This window comes from Paramisgurnus dabryanus, chromosome 21 (assembly GCF_030506205.2).
Source record: "Paramisgurnus dabryanus chromosome 21, PD_genome_1.1, whole genome shotgun sequence".
In the NCBI taxonomy this organism is placed as follows: domain Eukaryota; kingdom Metazoa; phylum Chordata; class Actinopteri; order Cypriniformes; family Cobitidae; genus Paramisgurnus; species Paramisgurnus dabryanus.
In genome coordinates, this window is record NC_133357.1 from 15,663,868 (window position 1) to 15,676,539 (window position 12,672).

The window sequence follows — 12,672 nt, forward strand, 5'->3', positions numbered from 1 at the left end:
ACCATTTTGGGCACCCTAGCAACATCTCCCATAGACTGCCATTATAAAATGCCCAGATGGATATCTTTGCAGCACAGTGTCACAGAGACATGGGGGTGGGCTCATTTTACTCAGGCATCCAATCAGTCTCTCACCATCCTTATTGAGGTATTAAGCCACGCCCCTAGCAACCAAATATGAGCAGCCTAGCAACATAAACAAAGCCTTATATCTCTGGATCCGGACATCATAGAGACATGGGGGTTGGGTCTTTGGGTCATATTAGCTTCATGCTTGCTTCATGCTAAGTCATGCTAGCTTCGTGCTAGTTTCATGCTAGCTTTATGCTAATTTTATAATAAATCTTGCTAACTTAATGTTAAATCATGTTAGCTTCATGTTAAATCTTGTTAGCTTCATGCTAAATCATGCTAGCTTCATGCTAATCATGCTAACATCATCTTAATCATGCTAGCATCATGCTAATAATGCTAGGATCATGCTAATTTCATGCTAAATTCATGCTAACTTCATGGTAATCATGTTAGCATCATGCTAGCTTCATGCAAATTATGCTAGCTTCATGCTAATCATACTAACATCATGTTAGCTTTATGCTAATCATGATAACATCATGCTAGCTTCATGCTAATCATACTAGCATCGTGCTAGCTTCATGCTAATCATGCTAGCATCGTGCTAGCTTCATGCTAATCATGCTAGCATCGTGCTAGCTTCATGCTAATCATGCTAGCATCGTGCTAGCTTCATGCTAATCATGCTAGCATCGTGCTAGCTTCATGCTAATCATGCTAGCATCGTGCTAGCTTCATGCTAATCATGCTAGCATCGTGCTAGCTCCATGCTAGCATCATGCTAATCATGCTAGCATCATGCTAATCATGTTAGCATCATGCTAGCTTCATGCTAATCATGCTAACATCATGCTAACTTCATGCTAATCATGCTAGCATCATGCTAGCTTCATGCTAATCATGCTAGCATCATGCTAGCTTCATGCTAATCATGCTAGCTTCATGCTAATCATGCTAGCATCATGCTAGCTTCATGCTAGTCATGCTAGCATCATGCTAGCTTCATGCTAGTCATGCTAGCTTCATGCTAGCTTCATGCTAGTCATGCTAGCTTCATGCTAGCTTCATGCTAATCATGCTAACATCATGTTAGCTTCATGCTAATCATGCTAGCTTCGTGTTTATCATGATAACATCGTGCTAGCTTCATGCTAATCATGCTAGCATCGTGCTAGCTTCATGCTAATCATGCTAGCATCGTGATAGCTTCATGCTAATCATGCTAACATCGTGCTAGCTTCATGCTAGCATCATGCTAATCATGCTAGCATAATGCTAATCATGCTAGCTTCATGCTAATCATGCTAACATCATGCTAGCTTCATGCTAATCATGCTAGCATCATATTAGCTTCATGCTAATCATGCTAGCATCATGCTAGCTTCATGCTAATCATGCTAGCATAATGCTAGCTTCATGCTTATCATGCTAGCTTCATGCTAGCTTCATGCTAATCATGCTAGCATCATGCTAGCTTCATGCTAGTCATGCTAGCATCATGCTAGCTTCATGTTAGTCATGCTAGCTTCATGCTAATCATGCAAGCATCATGTTAACGTCATGCTGAATCATGCTAATCATGCTAGCATCATATTTCATCATGATAACTTTTTTAAATCATGCTAGCTTCACACTAAAACATGTCAACAGCCAGGTAAACTACTAGACTAAATTTCTTTTACATTTCTGTCAATCAACTTTTTGCATTTTCATGCACTGGTAATTCCTTGGGAATTGCATATCTAGTTAAAATTAAATTCTCTCCTGGTTGTATTCCAAATTATTAACATTTGTGTCTTTTAGGCTAACAGTAAAGTGCAGAGTAAGTTTTGTTTTTGTAAATCCTCAGCCATGATTTTTACCACTTAATTAAGTTTTGCTTTGTAGAAAGCATTTCTTTAAAGTGAATTTCGTTTTGTATAAATTGTATCTTAATTTTAATAAATGTTTCATCAACCAAATGCATTTATTTAATAAATAAAAAGCAAATATAGCAGAGTATATAATTACCGGTCCGTGCATGTAGGCGGCGGCACGGCGCGTTCACTTGCATTGCATTGTTAATTAGAACGCACCTCATCATAAATAAATAAAACTCAGCGTAGGCCTATATGCCTCATACATTAGCATTAAATATCTTTGCTGCATTTGTTCTAGAACATACACAGTGCGAGACCTGCTTTGGCCGGTGCGTCTTTTACACATTCTGAAGGTTCCCGTTTAATCCATTGGTTTAACGTGTTGCAGTCTATTAGGCAACATTCCGCATAAGATGGGTTTAGATTTGGAAATACATTACATCTATATTTCAGTGGTAACAGAAAAGGTGATGATGATCATCCTGTGTCTTTATTATTACTACCCCAAACTAAAGCGCAGTCTCTTCGGAGCTGTCATTTTCTTAAATGAGCCGCGGCAATTTTCAAATGAGCTTCACAAACGCCTTTTTTTTCAAGTTCAACGCGATCACCTAGTACCTAAACTATTTCGAAACTAAGCACGGCACCACGTTTGCGGGACTCATGTTTCGCGCTGTAGTGGATTTAAAAAGTGTTGTGAGGTCTCTGTGTGTGTGAGCCAGAGGCAGAGTGCAGAGAGATGCGAGTTGCGAAATTGCAGGCGCGGCTCGAAATGGCTGTTATTTTAAATAGCATAGCATATTTTAAACTAATAGGCCTATCGGTTAACCGGTTTCAACCGGCTAATGAGGCTCGGTGGCCGGTCAAGAACATTTTTCGTTTTCGCCATCCCTAACACAGGTTTGTAACAACATGCGAGTGAGTAAATGAAAGAATTTTCATTTTGGGGGAACTATCCCTTTAAAGAGCAGCTATTGTCCGATTCACGATCTTACGTTTCCTTTGGTGTGTAATAGGGCTGGGATAAACGATTATTTTTTTAACGATTAATCTAGCGATTATTTTTTCGATGCATCAATTAATCTAACGATTCATTTTGTCAGTCCGATTCGACTTCGATTCGATTCGATTCGATTCTCGATTATCTCCCCATTAATTAACTAATAGCAAGTTATACATTTTGATTTACATATCTGAATGTAAACATTTCAATATATCTTTATTGCTCTTAAAATTTAAAAATATAAAAAGACTATACAAGTGCAAAATAATGCATTCTTAGACAGAGGTAGCATTCAATAAAGCATTTGCAGTGCATACTGTGCAGTTAAGTAACCGTATAAAAATCTCAAGTTCAAATTACTTTATTTTACATGCATTTATGAGCAAAACCTCTTCAATGTGCCTTTTGATGGTCTGTGTAATTTTTATAACTAGATTTGTTTAATCCACATTGTTTTCGTGCTGTTCTAGTCCATTTAATGACAGATATAAACTTAAGATAGACTTATTATAGACTTAAGAAGCACATATATTATTAAATCCCTTTCTCTTAAGTTTGTTAAGATAGATTAGGACTCATTTACTGCTGGACAGAGAGTGAATGAAAGCGCAGTCTTCTGGCAACAGTGACATATTTCATTGCTTTCTGTTAAATTGCTCAAATGACTGTTTAAAACACACTAGGCATCACATTCATGATTTTATGGTAAAATGACACGTTTTCGCGTAAATTCACGAGCATTTAAACCATAAACAAAGCACTTTCACTTTAATTGAGCGTGAGCAGCGCAGCAGAACCACGCAGAAACGATTGCAGCACTGTTGCTACAGAGCCACCCAAGTATTTGCGGCTGGCTCCGACCTCCGTTTATATCCGTTTCGAGCCGCGAGCTCGCGCTGCTCATGCGGCGGGGTGCATGCTTGTTAACATGGGCGCTGAAAAAACCACGCGCCGCGCGGCCGCAGGCTCTGCTCACCCTTGCTGTGTGAAACCGGCGTGGACTGAAGCCACTCGCGTTGATACTACTGCGCCGCCTTTTTGGGTCTGACGAATCGACGCGCATATTTTGCGTCGACGTATTTTTTGCGTCGACGTCGTCGATTACGTCGACGCGTTGTCCCAGCCCTAGTGTGTAAGTGTGTATTAGTACATGTTAACGATATGCAAAAGGTACAATACACAAAGTAAACGCTGACTTGAGTTATCGTCTCCAACGTAAATCTCTTTTCGAGGACTATAACAAACACACGGATTGTAGGCAACAGTTTACTTCCTAAGAATGGTGATGTAGACAAGACCGACATTATCATAATTCCTCCCTTTGGACTCTGTAAGTTAACTCCTGTTAGCATTGCATTTTGACCGAATCTTTCAAACATGGTAAGGAGCGTCACATTTGCGGCTGACGTCAGAGGTACTCAGACCAATCACAACGTACAGATTAGCTGGCCAATCAGGGCTTTTCAAATGCATGCGTTTCAGGAAGAGAGTGAAATCTGGAGCTACAAAAATGTACGATATGTGGAAAATAATGTGTTTTAACCATAAAACCACAGGAAAACATTGTATTATACCAAATACACAAAATAACATCTTTTTTAGCAATAAAATAGGTGCTCTTTAAGTCTCAACTAATGATGAGATCGCTAGCATTAAAATTTGATCATCAATTTCAAATTAATTTCAAATGTGACCTTACTCACTCAATAGTAAAGATGTAAAAAACAGTTAATCACAAAAAATTACTTTAGCAGGCTTTTCAAGGACTGGATTACATTTAAGAGTTAGCTATAGGTTAGGGCTGTGCAAATAATCGTTTCTAATTCAAACAATTACAAAAACAAGATAATGGGGGTAAAACAATTATTGTGCGATTAAAAAATTAATTGTGTGCTGCTGGATCCATGTTTTTGTAAGACACTTCAAAGGCACTACTGCTTTGATATGAGTAGCCTATTGTTACACTTACTAGATAAAAGGTTAAATAAAGTCACCGCGTAAAAACAAACAAACCGTGATTATGATTTTGCCCATAAGTAGCAGCCCTACTATGGGTAATAAGTATATTTGGTTAGAAAAACACATAAACCAACACAATATTGCTGTATTCACATGAAAAAAATATCGCACTATATACAAGCTCTGTGTGTCATTGTGCACATCCTTAAATTGTAAAATGGGATACAAATGCCATTTCAAGCAAAATATTTGCCTTCGGATGTAATTCATCTTTCCAGGATAATAACGACTACAGAATGCCATGAGTTGTTTTGCTACAGATTGAGCCTAACTACATGACACATAAGATGTGCCATTGAATAATACAGTGACTGGCATAATGAAATCGCATATAAATCAGTCAAACTGCAACGCAGAAGACAATATTGGTCAGGAGTACGACTGTACAATCTCGTGCCTTGTCTAAATTTTCATGTTTAAATGTCAACCACCCACCCACATGCGATAAAGAGTCGCTGTTCTCTAATGGCTGCCAGTGAGAGCAGTTTGACAGCTTTGGCTTGGATCGTTACGACGTGTCGATGCCTCACATCACCGGAGACTACGAAGTGCACTCAGACTCGCTCCTTTCTGTATTCCACCTCTCTTCTGTAAACCTTTGTGTACACTAAACCCCTTCCATCAATTCATCCGTAGCACAGAAAAGATAGATAGTAAAAAGGCAAGGTTGAAGCCATAAACTCCTGATATTATGCCTGCTCTGGCTACCACTTGGCATTTAAATGCCATTTGTGGCAGCAAACAGTTCACACTTAATTACAGTGGGCAGGCAGCTGTAGCGGCCAGGCTTTTCACGCCGAGGCAAGCTGAGCCGCCAGCACCAGCCCTTTCAACTTCCCATGCCGCTAAAAGAGAGCTCACCTTTTAAATACTAAATTGGCCCACTGCTCAGAACATCTCAGCGAGGGTTTCCCGGCTTCTGAGATGTTGGCTAGCGCCTCCGTTCTTCAAACACTCCACCATCAGCCTGTCCTGCTGCCCCAGCGGTGGATATAATCAATTGGCCTTTATACAGCACCATAAGATATGCCTTTGTGTGCGCATGTGTGTGTGAGGGACACTGAAACGTAGATAGAGGCTTCCTCTGTGCTGTCAACCTGCTTGGATGATGTGCTACACAGAAATTTTACAAAGGTTTCTCTGCCACTATCAACTCTAAACTGACCTTGGAACAGTAAAGGAAAGAAAAAAGCGGAGCGTTTAAAAAAAAATTTAAGAGTTGTGGCATCAAAATGACAGCAGTTTACAACTGTGCCCGAGATGAACTAATGTATATACACATCAGCTTCCTCAAACAGAAGATTGATCTCAGTTTCTTAGAGAAATCTGTTTCTGCATCCTCCCTCTATCCCACTGGCGCATCTATAAGTACACTAAACAAAATCTGTTTTACAACATTTAATATTCTCTATGTACATTTCCTATAGACAAAAATAATATGGCAGTGTGTCACCGGATACATTCATCATTGCTGCCTACGGCTTTGCAACATATGCATCATAATTTTCCAACCACAATTAAAGGTGCCAAAGAATGCACCGAAATAAATTTGTTAAATTGTTCTCGGATATCTACATAGAAGGTGTGTGGTTTTATTAAATGCTAAAAAAGTCCAGAGACTGTTTACATGCCCATTTACAACCCTAGGATTAGACCTTAGAATGAAATGGTCAATTATTAGCTTATTTAAAAGGGAATAATAATGTAGAGCTCTGCTCTGATTGGCTGTTTCACAGAGCAGCATCTTTCAGTAGCTCTGTGTGTGTAAACAGATCTTATGTTTGAGCCTGAAGAAAATACAGAATTTGAGGAATAATCAATTGTTTGGAGATTGTTAATGGACGTTCCTAAGTGGTAAGTTTGTGTTTTTTTCAGTATGGACCTGCACACTGTAAACTGTAAAGTCAATATAAGAACTTCAGCCTAAACGTTAACATATAGCATTAACTAGCATATAGCGCTAACTCAGCAATCACAACTTTATTTTTAAAATTGTAACAACATTGTACTTAAATTTAAAGGATTAGTCCATTTAAAAAAAAAAAAAATCCAGATACTTTTCTCACCACCATGTCATCCAAAATGTTGATGTCTTTTTTTTGTTCAGTCGAGAAGAAATTATGTTTTTTGAGGAATTTGAGGAATTTCTAATTTTAATGGACTTCAAATCGATCCCAACACGTAACAGTTTAAAATTGCAGATTCGACAGAGTTTCAAAGGACTCTAAATGATCTTATGAGGCATAAGGGTCTTTTCTTGTCAAAAATTACAATCGTTTCGCTAGATAAGTAAAAAAAAATGCACTTTTAAACTTCTCGTCTTTCTCCGTAATGCCGTGGAAAGACGAGAAAGTGTTACAAATATGAAACGCACATTAAACTGCATAACAACTGTTACGTGTTGGGGTCCATTAAAGTCCATTTAAATTAGAAAAATCCTGGAATGTTTTCCTCAAAAAACAATTTCTTCTCGACTGAACAAAGAAAGACATCAACGTTGCCAGCTTTGGTCTGTTTCTAATTAAACTAGAAAATTATACACTAACTTAATGCATAAAACATCCCGCTAATTACATGGATATCTACCTCATAAGTAAGGTAAAGAACATTAAAAATTCATTAAAACGAATGCAGACCTTACGAGAGGAAAATCGCTTACTTTCATTTTTAATATAAGACGTTCAAATTTGCAAGAACACACTATTTGGTTGAATCATTTGTAAATATAATTGTCATATGCTACTAATAGACATTTATACATTTATTTTTTGTGTAAAATTAAACTGAACCTGTCAAAAAAAAAAATTGCAGATCTACGTTACCATGTGTTATAAATTTTGAGCAGTTATCTGGAAATAAAAAACCTGCAAACTGGCCAATCAAAATCAAGCATTCCAACGAGCCTTGTAATAATGATGTATATAGCTAACATGTTACGCACAATGCATGATTGTATTGGCACAGCAAAGACAACAAGCTCAAATAAACCACAATCTAAATTATTTATCAGGAAACAGATTCATCTTATCTAAATGAATGAGAAAACCATGCCAAAACAGACAGTACTCCGTCTGGCCTACATCAAGCTGCGAGCGAAATCCATCACATCCAAATTTATTAAACTTTTATTAGGAAATCACTGAAAACGGTCACCTTATGAGAAGCTCATGCTTCTGAATAAAAGGCGCCACTTTAGTATTAATGGCCATCTTATTCATCCTCACACACACCCGTGCCCTGATCTCTGCCCTGGTTTTTCCTCCATATCAACCGCTAATCCAGGTCTTATAATGTGCTTGGCATTTCCTAACATGCAACTGACCTCAGCCCACTCATTCCTAAGCCATCAGGTCAGAAAAACAGACAGTGAAAGACTGCAAGCAGGAAATCCTTCACCTAGGTGTGCAGAACTGAAGACTGGTATTCTGCCGCAGGATTGCGTGTCTATGCGGCTCGCTCGTTTTTGAGTGGCACTGGAGATGTTGGTGAGCACACGTGTCACACGTGCACACAAATGTACTGGGGTCCTAATCGGTCTCAGCTACACCCACACAGAAACACAAACTCCATATCACCTTCCAGGCAGGTCTACACATTAAATCAGCCCATTTCATCTTGAGCAGCAGGGATGAGTGGCATGTATCTCCTCAGCAGCACGGATCAGCCGCGGACATACCTGCCCATTACAAATGGAGAACATCACCTCCTCTTCCAGCATGCCCACAGGCAGACATTTATCAATACCACCAGGCAGCGGTAAAGGCTTTTGAAAAAGAAATGGCGAGAGAAAAAGGAAAACAAACATTCTCGACATGTAAGTGTGCAGAAAATGATCTGGTACACTCTTTCTTTCTATCTCATTACTTTTTCTTAAAGCTATAAAGAGCTGTTCTGCTACAAATGGCTAAGGCATAATGACAGCCTATAAATGGGATGTTAAGTTCAATAGCCCAAGGTTAGCGTCTCAGTTAGCCTGAGCACTTCATTGCCCTCTGTGCTGTTCTTGCCAAAGCTTGGATGAGTCTGGTCACAGCACGCATCAAGAAACATGAAAGAAATGAAAACGAATGCAAAGCTTCCTGCCTGTTCTCTGGCAAGTCAATGCAACTCAAATAATCAGATTTGCTTTAATAAAAATGATTGTGAGAGTCAATGTGTGCATTACCGTGGGAACTTATTTTCACCCAATGCTTGCTCGGTGCATTACATCTCCGCTCTAAGCAAACACACAACAAGAGAAATCCCATGCGAAGAACATGCTGTGGAAATCTGTACTACATCAACAGTGCAGCTTAAGATCATTTTCTTCGATGAAAAGACATCTATTAGCCCTAGTGGGTTCGACGTGTAACGTGGCAGATTTTACAAGCATCCACCTTCCACCCCCTCCGGTACCGCCACAGCCTGACAGGACTCTTCAGTAGCCCTGCTTATTTACAACACACTTGCACCATACATGTGAGCATTATCTTGCGGTTTTACCTGCAGGCTAAGACGCTAATACTTCTTTTCAAGCTAAGTGGAAGCATTCAAGTCATTCATGCAAACACAGCACGACCCATAACAAAAAGCTCCAATATAAAGGAAATTCGATGATGAAACATAGTTTAAATGCATACGAAAAAAAAGAAGAAATAACCTAAGAGGCATGTGAATGGAGGGCTATGGAATTTTCTAGCGCCTTATTTCCCATTTTCCCCGGGACCGAGTGCCCTCCCACTCCCTCCAGTGTTTTTTTTCTATGAGAGCTAATTTGCAACATGTGTTCTTTAATGGAGAGAGCCACCCGGTGGAAGCATGTGAACTCGATACCGCTGTAAATCTGCACTTCCACAGCTTTTTTTATTGGCATGTCACACTTTGGACAAGATGGAAATTACACTAGGTGAACTGAGAAGCAGCTCTGAGACACTCTAGAATAGCAAGGAAAAAGGAGAGGAAGAAAGACAGATGAGAAAGAAACGGCGTAAGGTGCTGTGAGTCTGAGAGAAAGAAAAATAAAGAGAGAGAGATCCAATTATATTGCAGCCAGGCCAAGCACATGTGTTTGGAGAATCGGGTTACTGCAATAAATATTGGTTGCACAAAGACTGTTTAAGGCACTTGGCTAATACAGAACAATAACCAAATTTCTGGTTTACTTTAAGGCAAATATCAATTACAGTGTTTTAGTTAACAAGAACAGGAAATCCAGCAAGGGAATAAAAACGACACCGGTGTCTGGGGGGGATTCGGAAACAAAATTTATCTGCGTTAAGAAAAATCCTTTCAATTTCATCAGCTCGAAAATCTTTGTGGGTGGAAAAATCAATTCCAAAACATCAAGCCGCATTTTCAATAGTAATTAAAATCCCGAGGATCACATCAATGGAATAGTTGTTTTATTACACTGTGATTGTGAAAGTGTAAACATTCCCTTCGTGTTGGTATCTGTATTTTTTTTCTCTCTTTGACATCAAAGCGTACAAAAGATAGAGCAGCTTGCCTTTCCTTTTTCCCAGATGAAACAGTTGGGTTGAATGCCAGGTCTCAGCGTTCCCAGCTTCAGAAGCTAGTGAAGACATCAGAAGAGGGAATTTGCCTGTGATGTGCCAAAAAACGCCATTGTGTCTCTGAGGCAAATTCCGACGATTTCGAATGAGGAGAGTGAAATTAACATAGCCCCTCCGCCGAGACCCAAATGATTTCTAATGCATAAAAATACTTGACAAATACCCACCCCGCCACCAGCGCGGCGGCGGCAGCGGTCCGGGAAGGGAACGTCGCGATAATGAAATGTGTCGAGAAAGGCTCTGTTTAATAATTTAGTCTTGCCGTCAAGGAGCTGCTATTGATTGTGCTTTCAGGTATCTTATGAAAATGTTATCTCCTGCCTAGCAGTCTCGCAAGCTCCATCTGGCAATGTAATCACTACCCAGAGCACCCATACTACATTGTTGACCCCACACGCCTCCATTTTGATTTTACCTCTTGTTCTCTTTTATACCTTTCCCCTCGGCCACACAGCTGGTTTCCATAGTAGCGTTTACTGAAAGCACAGACTGGTAAATGGATAAGGGAAAGATAGAGAGAAAGGTGTAATGTTGAAACAAAAAACTGATCTGAAAAAAAAAACGTTTGTAATTCTCCCCAGATCTTTCTTTTATTAGTCTACCATTGTTTCAAAGTAGACATATGAATTGCCTTCATACATTTTCTGGTGTGCCTTCAATTACCATCTGCAAAAACGTTCTCCTATGGAGATGAAGTAGAAAGCGTTCATTTTTTGTTTTTTAAAAAGCACCGAAAGACAAACCGATACAAACAAAGCTTCAATTGGTTTTGGAGAGATGCCCGTTTGGAAGTAGCGACAGGCTGGGCTGTGTGTATTTTGCACAGTGCTAAGTACCTAATGTCATTACCACCAGCAGCATTAATGTTTCCTTTAGTGGAATTTCAAGTGTACTGGAGGGAGGGAGAAAAAAACCCAGCCCCACACTTCATTCAAGAACATTAATCAAAACGGCCATTAAGTTGCGGCATTTCACAGCAGATTTACTTACAGTGTCTTAATGCGTAGGGGATTTACAGTCAGGTTTCGCCTAAATAAACATTAGCATTAAATAATTCAGGGAGGGGGAGAGGCTGTCACATCAAACCGATGAAAAGCCAATTCACAAAAAATATTTATACAAAAAATAGGGGGGTGTTATGCATACAAAAACACCAATTTGGTCTCCCTAATTGCTTCAAAAGGCCATTGGGAAAAAGCGCATGCTTTAGCATGTTTAGCCATATTACTGCTGCCACTTCTGAATATAGACCTGTGATGTCATTCTGCTAGCTTGACAAAAGCACCACCCCTCCACGTCTCCTTCACCGCTCGCTGTTAAACCTGTAGCCGCTCTGTTTTCCCGGCCTACTCTACACAAGCTACCCTGCAGACAAAGCGCGAGCAGGGATGTTTCAATCACGCGCTCCCTCAGTGAAGTGCGTGCGATGCTGGTTCTCTAGCTGCCGGTGCAGCCCTGAGGCACTTTTCAGGAGCCACACACAATAACGGCACAACAAAAACCTAGGGGCCACTTGTGAGCAATGCACCTTTGCATATTTATACATGCAAATGTGCCAGCTCGTTTTCATCAGCTGAGCGGGCAGAGGACTGATGGGGGTGGAGGGGATGTGGGAGGCGAACACATCAAGTGTAACACTCGCAGGAGAGAAAGAAAGAGATAGAAAACGCAAAGCCGCCCGTGTCCACGCAGCCCCTCTTAATGACTGTGGGCTCCCTGATGTAAAGATGGCAGCTTCGCTCAATAAATATTAACAAGAGCGCCGACTGATGGTGCTGCTCACTGATCCATAATTGCATTTTAAAATGCAGAAGGGGGAGAGAGAGAGGAGTTCCTGTTAGAAGGAGAATGTGTGTGTGCAACGTAGTGGCACTTGGACTGATGAGGCAACCTACGTACCCCACCCATGAGGATTTAATCAGAGCTGCGGCGGGCATTTAATAGAGACCGTGGCCATTATTACACTTCTAATGTTCTACAGGCAGTTTAATTCCTACTCTTGTTTACGCGGACGAAGGAATGACGAATGCAAAAGTATTTCTACATTAGCGTTAATGCTCTTATTTGTGGATATCCGTGTTGTTGTATCCACATGGGTTTAGCGTACGCCCAATGCGCATCTCTTCATAAACCCACTTTTATGCTTGTTGACGCGTGCATGCACA

At 40.1% G+C, this 12,672-nt stretch overlaps 1 protein-coding gene across 2 annotated transcripts in view; it reads right to left on the reverse strand.

Moving 5' to 3' along the window:
- Positions 1-12,672, reverse strand: part of rerea (arginine-glutamic acid dipeptide (RE) repeats a) — a 137,991-nt gene that overhangs the window by 79,359 nt on the left and 45,960 nt on the right. The gene's annotated exons all lie outside the window — the stretch shown is intronic.